The sequence below is a fragment of the Dipodomys spectabilis genome, unplaced genomic scaffold (genome assembly GCF_019054845.1).
Source record: "Dipodomys spectabilis isolate Male_0828 unplaced genomic scaffold, ASM1905484v1 ptg000125l, whole genome shotgun sequence".
In the NCBI taxonomy this organism is placed as follows: domain Eukaryota; kingdom Metazoa; phylum Chordata; class Mammalia; order Rodentia; family Heteromyidae; genus Dipodomys; species Dipodomys spectabilis.
In genome coordinates, this window is record NW_024870802.1 from 21,200,205 (window position 1) to 21,213,879 (window position 13,675).

Sequence of the window (13,675 nt, forward strand, 5' to 3'; positions counted from 1 at the left end):
TCCCACTGACCATCTTGACACATAGGAGAAATTACAAGCTGAGGCAATCTTCTCAGTGTTGAGCTAAGCCAATTTGGTGAAGTGATTGATGTTACAAACATGTACTTGGTCTTCTTGCCCAGAAAAATATAACTTTTCAGTTTGTGTTCCTCTAGGATGCTTCTACTTCTTAGTTTGGTACACTATAATTGTTTGGTCTGTGTTTTGTGGAGAAGTGAGAAATTTCAAGATGTCTAACTGTGACATCTTGTTGACATCTTCATCAAAACAAGATTTTCTAAATCAGAATCATTTAAAAGATAATAATAATGCTTTTTAAAGCTGTCAAAATGTTGACTTTTTTTTTCAAATGTATACCTAAGAATTGTCAGTACCAGAAACACAAGGACCACACAATAGGTGCAAAGAGCTTTGCTATGAATCTAGGGGTGCCTAAGGAGAGTATTTGTTGAGTCTTGTAATATATAATAGAAGGAAGAAAGGGAATCCTGAAGAGCAAGAAATGGTGAAATTTGGTAGCATTTTTGGCATGTGGATGGGTCAAAGTAAGAATAATGTACAAAATGACCTCTCAGTCTTCAGATGTATAGACAAATCACACAGCTGGAAGAAGCTTTTCTCAGGAATGCCCTTTGGGAGGAAAAATAAATAAAAACAACCTAAATCATCCTCAAGTTGAGCAAAGGAGTTTCTAATTTTTTAAAAGTATCCTATATTAGCTAGACAGATTCAGTGAGTGGAAAAAGTAACAGAATCATCTGCTTGTAAGCTGTGCCCCCCGCAAAAAAAATGAAGGAAAGTGAGGTTTCAATGGGAGTAAGTGAAAAGGAACAAGAATTGATATTTTTATTTTTTACAGGTTCTTTAAATTGTAAAGAAGTAAAGTCCCAGTAAAAGGAAATCTAAATTAACATTACAGATGTGTACATACAAATTGAGATCACTTACAAAATTATACTTTTCTGTTAGCAGCCCCCTTCCAAAATTCAGAGAAGTGTGCCTTGTCTATAATGAGTTTTTAACAAATTCATGTTGAGAAATAAATACAGTTAATAATCTGTCCTATTTTTCCACATTTACTGATAATTCTTTCCTCTGCTCCTCTCTCAGCCATCCTATTAAACAAAAACCAAGGAAAGGGCAAGTTATGATTAACCACAAATGTGGTGATTAGTCCTTGTGAAATCAGTTCACTTAGATTCACAGATTAGCACAGGTAAAAGGAAATTAAGAAATTACTAAGGCCTGATGTTTCCAAACTGTGTTCCATTCTTCCACCTTGATGTGGGAATGATCTATACTGAGTCCCAGTCAAACTTAACTCAGCTCTTACATACTGGATTTTCATTTCATATGAGAAGACAGTGAATGACTGAGAAATGCAGAATGGTGCCTAGACCCCAGAACCTTTCTCAGAGATCTTCCTAATATAACAATAAGCCCCAGATCTGGGTTTCTTTTTTTCCAGTCACTTCATGTAGATTTGTTAGATAAAACATTGAATGTCCAAGTAAGTTGTAATTACAAACAATGAAAAGCGATTTGTATAGGTATAGCTCAAATAGGCTGATCCAGCTATCCTAAAATTTGGGCTATAAACACATACCTTAGAATTGAAATATGGATACTGGGCCTAAGCAAGGCCATCTTGTCCCTACCAGCATCTTAATGCCTTAATAGGTAACAGGGACATTTCACTCAATTCTAAGAATTATAGATGGTACATAGATCATTCCCAGAACTGTTGATATGTGATGGATTGTTAGACTCCAGGAAATCCCTACTCTTTACCTCTGATGGTTATGAAAGACCCTAGTATATGTTCTGCCACTAGATCCCCCAGAGAACTTGCTGACCAACCCCCCCTTCCGCGAAACTAAGCCTCCACCAAAGAGGGCGAGGCATGATGTTGTGGTTAAACCGTTAAACCGGGAATAGGGAACAAAAAGTCTCTGAGTTAACAATTAAAGGGCGAGTACAGACACGTCAGCTAACTCAACTGCCTGTGGAAAGCCCCACCGCTAACCCCTAAGTGGACCTCGCCTAACCCGTTCGCCTGACTCAACCCTACCAATCCCCACCCTAATCAACCATGCATCTCGCTTCTGTAACCCTGCTTCCAGCTGCCCATAAAAGAGGGTGCTCTCCTGTGCCCCGGCGCGCAAGTCTCCCGATAGACTTTGTAGCCCCGGGTACCCGTGTAACAGGTTCCCAGCCACCGACCCGAACTTAGTGAGTCTCGAGGTCGTGTGCACCTGGGAGTCTGGGGCATGCCCGAATAAACCTCTTGCTGATTGCATCCGCACAAGTGGTCTCGTTGTTCCTTGGGAGAGGGTCTCTCTAGATTGAAAGGCACCCCACCCTGTCGGGGGTCTTTCATCTGGGGGCTCGTCCGGGATAGAGACCCCCCCCCACCCAGGGACCACCGACCCATTTCCGGGAGGTAAGCTGGCCAGCGTCTGTGTGTTGTCTGTGTGTTGTCTGCCTATTGTCTGAAACTAAGTTGTGTGGTCAATTACTGTGCATTTTTGATTTTGGGAGTCGGCCGTACTCGTCTGAATCTGGCGGACCCGAGGAGGAGCTGACGAGCTCGTACTCCCGACCGCAGCCCCCAGGAGACGTCCTGGAGGTGTCCGGAGCCTGAAACAGTGGCTCATCTGGAGCCTGAAAAAGTGGCTCATCCGGAGCCTGAAACAGTGGCTCATCCGGGGCCTGGAAAAGTGGCCCGTCCGGGAGACAAGAGATCCGGACTCTCGACACAGTCTCCATCTGGTTTTTGCTTTCGGTTTGCTGCGCAGCGAAAATAAGTGTAGTCTGTGTTTGTTTTTGTTTGTGTCTGTGATTTACTATGGGACAGACTGTCACAACCCCCCTTAGCCTTACTTTACAGCACTGGAAGGACAGCCCGAGCCTAGATTGTCAGGTTTTAGGAACTTGCTTGTTTGTCATTTATGAAATTGCCACTGACCACCTGTGAGTGGCCCCAGTTAGATCTCAGCCTTGGGCTTTGGCTCAGGGGGTCTGAGCATGGGGGAGAACCTGTCAGTCTGAGGGGACGGCCGCTAGGGATTTTTCTTTTCCCTTGCCCCAGATGACTGGGAATTCTCCTCCGCCTTGGAAGGCCCCTGGGTCAACGTCTGCAGGAATCTAAAAAAAAAAAATAATAATAATAATAATAATAATAATCCTCCGGAGGTAAATAGGGGGTTTGAGTCCCCTGGTAAGTGAATGGTGGTGAGATGTTGCCCCATTCACTGAGACTTGATTTTGTCTTTGTGGCCACTTGGTTGTATTGTTAACTTTAGTGTGTGTTTGTTTTATGTTTTCTGGGGTAGGAAAGTTCTGGGTGAGTGTGGCAGGCTCAATCAGCAGCCTCTGGATTCAGCTTGCTGAGTGAGAACAGCACAGAGTTCCAGTAGGGATAAACTGGGGCTCATTAGTCCCCAACTCAGCCTTCAGTTCTTGTCTAGTTCTGTTTTAGAATTGGTACCAGTTTTAAATGTGGATCCTTGGTTTTTGTGTTTATCTGTGTTTTTGTTATTTAGTTAAACATCTCTGGGGGAATAAAAGTTCCAGCTGGGCTGGGTCACAGACCTGCTACGCCCACCCTCCCTGTGAGGCATGGAAGGTTACTGGGCTAGTTTGGTTCCCTTCAAGCCTCAGGCTGCATTTTCTCCTTGTGCAGGCTGCCAGCAGGGAGGGTGTAAAAGGCTGTGTGCCTGGTTTGGACTTTTTCAGCTAGTCCTGACAATGTAACAATTTGTAGAGTGCTCTTGTCTAAAATTGGATTAAAAAAAAAAAATCTGGACAGTTTAGTTTTAGATGACCCCCTGAGCCAGCCCTTCTCCTACAGAAGGGATTCAAAAGACTAATTAGTGAATTGCCTTGCTAGATAAGCAAGCTCTGGAAAAATAAAGCCCAACAAAGGTACCTAGTTAAAAAGCAATACTGTCTTAAATTTTTGTTTAAAAACTTTAAAGGTGTATGTACGACTGATTGTGATTTTTGCGCGCTTTAAGATCTGTGATTGCTTTGTGTGTGTCTGTGAACATGTTCAAAGATAAAAATTGTCAGCATGCTGTAACAATTGGGTGAGTTTAAGTTTACAAATTCAAAAGGTTATGAGGTTTGAACATTACCAAAAAAAAAAAAAAAAATGTTCACATTGTTTTAAATGGCTGTATTTTAAAAGACTGCTTTAAAATGCATAAGACTGTTTATACTGTAATCAAATTATCTAGCTTAACAAAAATGCATTGGCAGTTTGGGATCTAATTCCCTTGGCTAAAATTTGGAGATAAATATTAAAAATTTAAATGTAAAGGTTAGTTTAACACTAAAACTGTATTTCATTCGAAAACCAAGAGAAGAGATGGAGAAAACCTTAGAAACCAACAGAAGACCTATCCTTAGGGGTAAGGGGGTGAACAAGCAGAAGTGCAGTTCAGCTGGCCATGCATGGTGGGACAGGCCCTGGGAGGAGCCCACGCAGGGTGAAAGAGGGTAAGCTGGCACAAGCGCAGTTCATCTAATCCTAAAGAGTCAGATTGGGTGTGCCCATTCCATAGAAGGGGCCGAACGGCCCATCTTTGTTTTCTCTTTTCTCTGCAGACAGACACTGAAAACATGATGGTTAAAATGAGTGATGTGATGACCTGATTAGTATTGCTAAAACTTCCCCTTGGATGTGCTAACATTAAAATTAGAAAGGCCTTAAAAAAGGGGGCCAAAAAGTTATTTGTATAATGTGGCTTACTTTCAATTATGTTCTACAATTAGGATGTTTTTAAAAGTTATAAAGGTGTTAAGTCTAGCTTCGTGGTATAGTAAAGGTGACTGTAATTCCTACATTAAAAAAAAAATTGTTATTTGAGTGTAAAAGTTTTGATGTGTAAAAACAAGCAGCCAAGAGACAATGAGTGACACTTGGCCTCAAGATTTTAAGAGGTTTTTAAAATGCAAATAAAAACTAAAGTATATTAAAAAAAGGATTAGTGGAAAACTTTAAAAAAAATAAAAAATGGATTTTGGGATATAAAGTTTAAATGTAAAATTGTTCTTGACATTGGCCTCAATGTGCACAAAGGGAAAAATTAAAATTACCAAAATAATTGCTATTCTAGCTTGCTCTTATAGGTTTTTTAAGTTTCCAGCAAGCCCAGAGCAAAGCACAGAGGATTCTTACAAGTTTGTCAGATGTAATTTTGACTCTTAATAAGTTTCAGGTAAGAGCATGCTTAAAAGCTACTTCTATGTTGACCACCTTGTTGCTTTTAATTGGAGTAAAGTGGCCTTTTATAAGACGCATTGATCTGCAAACTGGTTCGAAGCCAGCCCGGGCAGAAAAAGGTCCCTGTGAGACTGTCACCTCTATTCAGCCAGCAGAGTACTAGCCCTGGACTAAAGAGTCAGGGGACAGTACTCAAGCGCCAAGCTCAAGACTCATAGTGGCAGAGTACTAGCCCTGGACTGAAGAGTTAGGGGACAGCATTCAAGCCCTGAGTCTGGGACTCAAAGTGGCAGAGTGCTAGCCTTGAGCTGTAGAGCTGAGGGACAGTGCTCAGGCCCTGAGTTCGAGTCCAGCAACCAGCTAAAGGGAAATGCCAATGAGGCATTTATCCCAATGTGGAGAAGACACTCCTGGGACAAAAGCAATGGAGGAGCATCCAGAGGCAGTAAGCCACTGCTTGGATGGCAGAAATGTCAGATCCTAGTGTCATTTGTGCGTGGCCTTTCAAAACTGGTCAAAGCCGGGAGGTCATAGGAAGATAGTTTGGAAGCATGCCTAATGTTCATGACTACCTTGTAAGGGACAGGAACTTGCCAGTCCTCTGTGATAGTAAAAAGCTAATGTTATAAAATGTGGGGGATAATTTAAATCTCAACCCCTTTATGTGCCAAAAAGCTCTAATTGGCAGCTCTAATTGAGCTGACACTAGTTACATGAAGTTCATCTGCTCAGGAAAAAGTTTGCAAACCTGAGTGTGTTTCTATTGATATCTGTCTAAAGGCCTGCAATGGTAACTTAGGCATCTTAGGCATTGTTGAGATCACATTCCTAAGCCATCTAGGAAGATGCTTTTGCAAACCAGAGTGCTAAACAAGCTACACTGCTGTAGCCGGAGAAAAGGTCTGTACAGTTGTCAAATGTTAAATATTGTTCTTAATGACATCTAACCCTGATGGCCTCTTTATAAAATAGGCTAAGGTTATAGGTTCCTGGCTAGGTAAGATCAACGCCCCTGAAGTCAGCTTGAAGAAGTTACAGAAGATTGACCTTCGCCCTTCTACCCCCATTTTAAGATCAAGGGTCCAGAGTCAGTTTTGGAAAAATGAGGCAAAATAGATAAAATAATTTTTTAAAGGCATAAAAAAATAGTGCTAACAGTTGTTGATATGCAAGGTGTGGAGACTGCATCTGTCAGAGATGGTTACAAGACTAAGCCTTCTGAGCCTTCTGTGTCTATTTACAAAAATATCTGGTTAGTAAAAAAGTTGTGATGGGCTATTGTTTAAAAGATCTTAAAGACCAGGAGGATCAAAGCCTGCCAAGCCTATGCAATGTATCTTTAACCAGTCTGTGTAGGAATTTACAGCCCAGCATGAGGTGTGACAGTCCCTTGGAGCCACTGAGAGACCCGGCTGCTGCTGCTGCTGCTGCTGCTGTTGCTGCTGCTGTTGCTGCTGCTGCTGCTGCTGCTGCTGTTGCTGCTGCTGTTGCTGCTGCTGCTGCATACCCTAATGGGCAAAGTTCAATGACAGCCTGACAGCCACCTGGAGAAACTCCTGCCTGATTCTATCACCTGAGTCTGTTTCCTGGTTGACTGCTGCTAAATCTAAAATCTTGTGGAACATTCTTTTGGGTGATATCCAAAAACCCTCTCTTCCCACAGTGGATATTGGGGACAGGGATATCACTGGCTTACTTGTCTTAGGCACTTCAGTGCATAGTGACTGGAAATCCACTCTATGGTCACAGCCTAGTTTGGCTCTGGTACGGTAATAACCTGAGTGTGTTATCAATGGAGGTAATACTCTTAGCCTTAAAATCTAGCAAGCTTCTGCATCACGGTGGTGCCTTAAGGCTGTTCTACGTACTCCTGCAAATTTGGCCCCGTATCACCTACCACCCTGATGACAGCGAGAATTGACATCCCAACAGAGCTGGTACGAAGGATTATGGAACAAGTCCCCATGGTTCACTACCCTGTTATCCTCCCTGATGGGACCACTAATACTGTTAGTACTAATTCTTACCTTAGGCCCTTGCATTGTAAGCCGCTTGATACAATTTATAAAAGACCGCCTATCAGTGGTACAGGCCCTGGTGCTAACCCAACAATACCATCAACTTAAAACAACAGAGGAAGCCCCGGTTGAATGAAGGATTTCATTCAGGCAAAAAGAAAATGGGGGAATGAAAGACCCTAGTATATGTTCTGCCACTAGGTCCCCCAGAGAACTTGCTGACCAACCCCCCCTTCCGCGAAACTAAGCCTCCACCAAAGAGGGCGAGGCATGATGTTGTGGTTAAACCGTTAAACCGGGAATAGGGAACAAAAAGTCTCTGAGTTAACAATTAAAGGGCGAGTACAGACACGTCAGCTAACTCAACTGCCTGTGGAAAGCCCCACCGCTAACCCCTAAGTGGACCTCGCCTAACCCGTTCGCCTGACTCAACCCTACCAATCCCCACCCTAATCAACCATGCATCTCGCTTCTGTAACCCTGCTTCCAGCTGCCCATAAAAGAGGGTGCTCTCCTGTGCCCCGGCGCGCAAGTCTCCCGATAGACTTTGTAGCCCCGGGTACCCGTGTAACAGGTTCCCAGCCACCGACCCGAACCTTGTGGATCTCGAGGTCGTGTGCACCTGGGAGTCTGGGGCATGCCCGAATAAACCTCTTGCTGATTGCATCCGCACAAGTGGTCTCGTTGTTCCTTGGGAGAGGGTCTCTCTAGATTGAAAGGCACCCCACCCTGTCGGGGGTCTTTCAGTTAAGGTTGTTGTATTCTGCTGAGTCTCTATCTTTCATTGTCCTCACTAGTTAACCTCTAGCAAACCCTAATGTCCCTCCTTGGTTAACTCATAACTGACTTGTTCTGCTGAAGTAAATCCCCATATGATGCAGTATGTGCCTTCATGTGGTTTTTTACTTTATAAGCCCCATGTTACCAATCATTAAGGCTGCAAGTTCTTTGGAATGTTAGTTTGCTTGCAGTCACCTGCTCTCCAATAACATCTAATTTGACCCCTCAAAATGTGACTTCTCTGTATCTCGCTTTCTGAGTTCCCATATAACAGAATCTGCTGCTGCGGCTGTGTATGACTGTCAAGAGATCATTTCTTGATTGTTAGTTTGAACTATAAAAACTCAGCCCATAAATCATACTCACAAGGGTGCTACCATGGGCTGAGTCAGGATCAAATAGCCATTACAAAAAATTCCTAAGAGGCTTGCTTTGGAAAGTTGGAGGCAAGTCAATTCTTTAAGCATCCCAGTTGAGCCAGTGGTGGTGGTACATGCCTGTTATCCTCTGCCCTTTTTGGGGGTGGGGTTGAGGCAGGAGGACCATGAGTTCAAGGCCTGCTTAGACTACATTGTGGAGATCCTATATCAAAAAGAAAAAAAAATTACAGACTACAAAATACATGACTTTTTGTGCTTATTTGCTTATTAATATACTCTGTTCTAAACAGATAACATAGTGGGTAGAACTAGGTCTCTTTTTTTTCATTCTTCTATCTCTAGCACTTGCACAGTGAAGGGAACAGAGTAGCATTCATCAAATAGTTGTCAAAAATACAGAGTGAGAAAAATACACTAGAAGAGACATTTAATGAGTTCCTTTCAGGACAAGATGAGTTGGAAACTAGAAAGGCAGCTAGAAATGAGTCTAAAACTCAGGAGAAAGATTAGGTTTGAGTATACATATTTGAGAGCTAACTAGCATGAAACAAAACCCTGAACATAACAACGTGAGAGTGGTAGACCCTCCTGAAGTTCAGAACTTAATAGGACTATGTGCTGATTACTTCTTAATTGTTTTTACATTCTCCAAGTACTCTGTCACACTGTTCCCTGGCTGCTCATGCACTGACATCAGACACAATCCCAGGGGATACATTTCTGAAATCTGTTTCTAAGAGGACTCAACTTTGTTCTTAGGAACGAACTTTCCAAGGTCACATCATATCTTTCCCATATACCACTTTGTTTCCTCAGTTCTTCAAAAAGCCTTGAATTCAGTGAAATCATTGATGAAATATTTTCAGGGTAGATCAGAGAACAGCAATTATCCTGAATATCTTTGTCATTAACTAGAAAATTCCACTCTGCTTAAGCAAACTTGAAAAGCTTACTAGTTATGTGATACATGACTGTAATTGCAAATACACAGGGGGCCAAGGCAGGAAGATCACTGTAATAGAAAGACCCCTACTCAGGCAGGCAAGCCCACCTAGTTGTTCGGAGCCCACCGCAACGAATTTGTTAATAAAGAAGCAACTTTATTGAGAAGGTTCCTACACTGACCGGCCAGGGCTGCAACACAGGCTCGGGAGCTAATACGACCCCGAGCAGCCTACATACTTAGGTTTTTAAAGGCAAAATTCACAAGGTCGAGCCTGGTCACGTGCAGGTGACCAATGGGATCGTAACCGCAACACACACAAAGGATTGAATGGTCATACCAGACCACACACAGGTAGCCAATAGTTGGACTCACCAGTTGGAGCCAGATTACAACCCGTTTTATGGGTCAGTCTTTAACTGAACAATCAAGGTGGGTTAGGTTAAGGGGAGGGGGACCTAGAGGCATTCTTTCCATTCCAAGAACTGGGCTGGTTGGAGCCAAGGTCGAGTTAACCTTGTTTAGGTTTTTTTTTTTTTTTTTTCCCTAAAATCCCTAAAACAAGCCAAGCCTGGAAAGAACCTGTACCAGCTCGAGTCTCTAAGCGCCTACTTCAATCACAAGTTCAAGGCTGATATAGGTAATTGAATATAATCTGTCTCAAAATAAAATTAAAATTAGCTGGAGGTGTTACTTCTTAAGAGGAGAGCATGTGTTCAAGGCTCCATTCTGATTCTCAGTGCTGCAAATAAATGAATGAATGGGTGAGTGGATCAAACGAACTAAACAAATGCTTCATTGTCTGGTCCTTTTTGGTTTACTCTTCTATTGTCTATGCATTTGGCTACAGCAGTGATCTGTATGCTTTGACCTTGTTCCTCCTGGTAGGAAAAAAAAATCACATGCTTTTTTGGGTAGGCTGACAGGACAACCTGGATTTTTTTAGCACAATTGTGTTAAAAATATTCACACTATAATCAGGTGATATGTCAAACTATGTATTTTGACTCATAAAATGTCATTAGGGCAGGAACAGTTGGCAGACTGCCTGGTATTTACAATTAGGTACTTAATACTTGCTTTTCAGGAACAACAACAATAAGTAAGAACTTGAGTTTCTAAGGTCTTATCTTTGTTTAGAGCCCAGAGGGCATGTTTACTAGAGAGGATAATGTTCTGAGGTCAACTTTACAAGTGTATTCATAGTCTGTGCACTAATACAGTAACATTTCATTGACTTCAATGATGAATTGGTGGGGAGTAAATTTATCTGTGAACAGTAAATTTATCTGTGAACAGTAAGAATACTAATTGACAGTGGCTTTTGGCCCCCTACCAAGCTCAGAGATAGGCAGTCCCTGACTAGCAACATAGCTGCTCAGAAAGCTCAGTGCAGAGGGACTCAGGCTCTTTATGCCTGCCCTGCCATCCTTGGGTACATTGGCCTTTACCCTCACCTGTACAATGATGGCCACATTATTATACCTATTTCCCTCAGTTCTGTAAGCAATGTTTTTTTTTAAAGCTAATATATTTGTATTGATGCTGATGCATATTTACATAATTCTTGGGGTGATATTTCAAAGCATTCCATATTTCCATTGCATAATACATGAACAGTGTTACCATTCACTGTAATATAGCATTTTTATTGAAATCAATTAGGAAAAAGGACTTGTTTCTAGATTTTTCTAGATTTTTCAATTTCAGGTAATTGGATGAATAAAGTATTTTTGCCATATATATTTTTAAAATTAGGTCCTAGAACTTTATTCAATGGTGGAAAGAATTTCTTTGCTTGACAAGCAACAGTATCAAAGATAATTTTACCCACCTTCCCCTATTTTTTGTCTTACTTGTATTAGAATAAATGTAAAGTCAGAGAATGAGTTTTGTTTTTAGGGAAATTTTTCACTGAGAAGTTCTTTGTCTCCATCTGGTGGAAAATGTGAGCTATGCACGATCAGCTGCACTACAGCCTGGCTTCACATTAGGGTCACTCACAGCAGTACTTATGAACAATCCAACAGGCCAGCTTCACTCCAGGCTAGTTCCATCAGAAGTGCTGGAACACTCCTCAGAAGAAACTCTAAACCAGCTATGAATACTAAACAATTATTTTTCCTATAAAATTGCATAGAAAGAAGTGGTCTAGGTAGGTAATTACATAATCTTCCAAAGGCCCATTTTTATAGCTTCCAAAATAAAAGTAAAATTTCTAGCAACATAAGAAATAATCTGTCAGGCTCTGGTGGCTCATACCTATAATTCTAGCTACTCAGGAGTCTGAGGATTTCAGTTTGAAGCCAGTGGGGGCAGGAAAGTCTGTGAGACTCTTATCTTCAATTAACTACCAGAAAACCAGAAGTGGAACTATAGCTCAAGTGGTAGAGCATTCACCTTGAGCTGAAGAGCTCACGCTCAGCACTGAAGCCGAGAGTTCAAGCCCCACAACTGACCAAAAATAAATAAATCTAAATCTAAATCATGTCTGTGGCTGCTCTCTTTTGGATGAGGCAGAATGTACTGATCAGAGTCATGAAGTATATGTGCACACCACACCATCAGACTGGCCCCTGGCCACATCTCCAGGTCTTGTATATTCTTAGTCATGAACTACATAATGGTGTTTTAGTCAATGAGGGGCCACACATACAATGATGGTCCCATAACAGAACTTAAAAGTTCATATGGTTTTGTAACACAAGGACATCTGGTGTAAAACAAGCATACTGTGCTACCAGTTATACAAATAAGATCATGTATACTTTACATACAATATAATAATAACCAATGATATTCCTGGTTTATATTACACTACTTTATTGGTAGAACACAGTATTATTATGCTGACAACAGACTCATGTTAACAACATCAAGAAGTATAGAGTAACTGACTTACACCACTGAGGTTGGTATATATAGGTACACTCTGATGTTCATATACTAATGAAGTCACATCATGATGTATTTCTCTAGGTGGATCTATTTAAGAGATTTGTGACTTTAACATCAATTCCTATGTCTAGTTAATATATTTTAACTAGGGGCTGGGAAGGTGGCTCAGTGGTAGAGCGCTTGCCTTGCATGCTCGAGGCCCTGGGTTTGATTCCTCAGCATCACATAAGCAAAAAGAATAAAGCCAGAAGTGGCACTGTGGCTCAAGTGGTAGAGTGCTAGCCTTGAGCTGAAGAGCTGAGGAACAGCGCCCAGGCCCAGAGTTCAGGCCCCACGACTGGACCCCCAAAAAAAACAAAAACAAAAAAAATATATATATATATATATTTTTTAACTATGTCCTTCTAGTTAGCAGCTTGTAAGCAATGTCTTGATATTTATGTCAAAATTCCTTTATGGTTGATTTTCAGCAGTTTGACAATGATCTCTCAAGATATAATTTTATTTGGACTCACCCATCCTAATTAGGATATGCCAAGCTCCCAATTCAATCTAGGGCCAGTTTCTTCAAATACTTTTTTCCTTACTCTTTCCATTCTTTTCCTTATCTCCAATTTCATGCACTGCTAAATCCTTTAGATGCTGTTATACAGGGCATTGAGACTCTTGTCTTTTTCTTTAATCTTTTTTTAAAAATTATTTTGTAATTTAAGTTGGTATTTCCAAGTGACATTATACTTTCTTCTGAATCTGAATTTATCCAAGAAAATTTTCACTTTTTTATTTTTCTCTTTATACTTTCCATTTCTGTATCATCCTTTATCATTCCATTTATTAATGATTTCCCTTTAAATTATTGATAATATGTATAATTGGTGCCTTAAAAGTGTTGGCAATATTCAACATTTGGGCAAGTGAAAGTTTACCAGACAGCTTCTCTACTTTTCAGAGTCTTTCTCAGGTTCTTCCTCATGGCCAGTATTTTTTAATGGCATACATTACAAAAGATATTATCTTCCTCTGAATTGTTTATTTATCCAAGAAGGTATTTTATGGGTTTTTTTTTTGGTCCAGTTGTGGGGCCTGAACTCTGGACCTGGCCGCTGTCCCTCAGCTCTTCAGCTCAAGGCTAGCGCTCTACCACTTGAGCCACAGCGCCACTTCCGGCTTTTTTCTTATGTGGTGCTGAGGAATCGAATCCAGGGCCTCATGCATGCAAGGAAAGCGCTCTACCACTGAGCCATACTTCCCAGCCCCCAAGAAGGTATTTTAATTACTGGGTGGTTCCTTTCAAGTCACAGTCTTTTATACTTTGTTCCTATGGATCTGTAAATACCCCAAGGTGTCTCAAGCCTTTTTAATGTGGCAAGAGTCATCCTTCAAGTTCTATCTCCCTGGAAGACCTTGTTGAGGCCGATTTTAATCT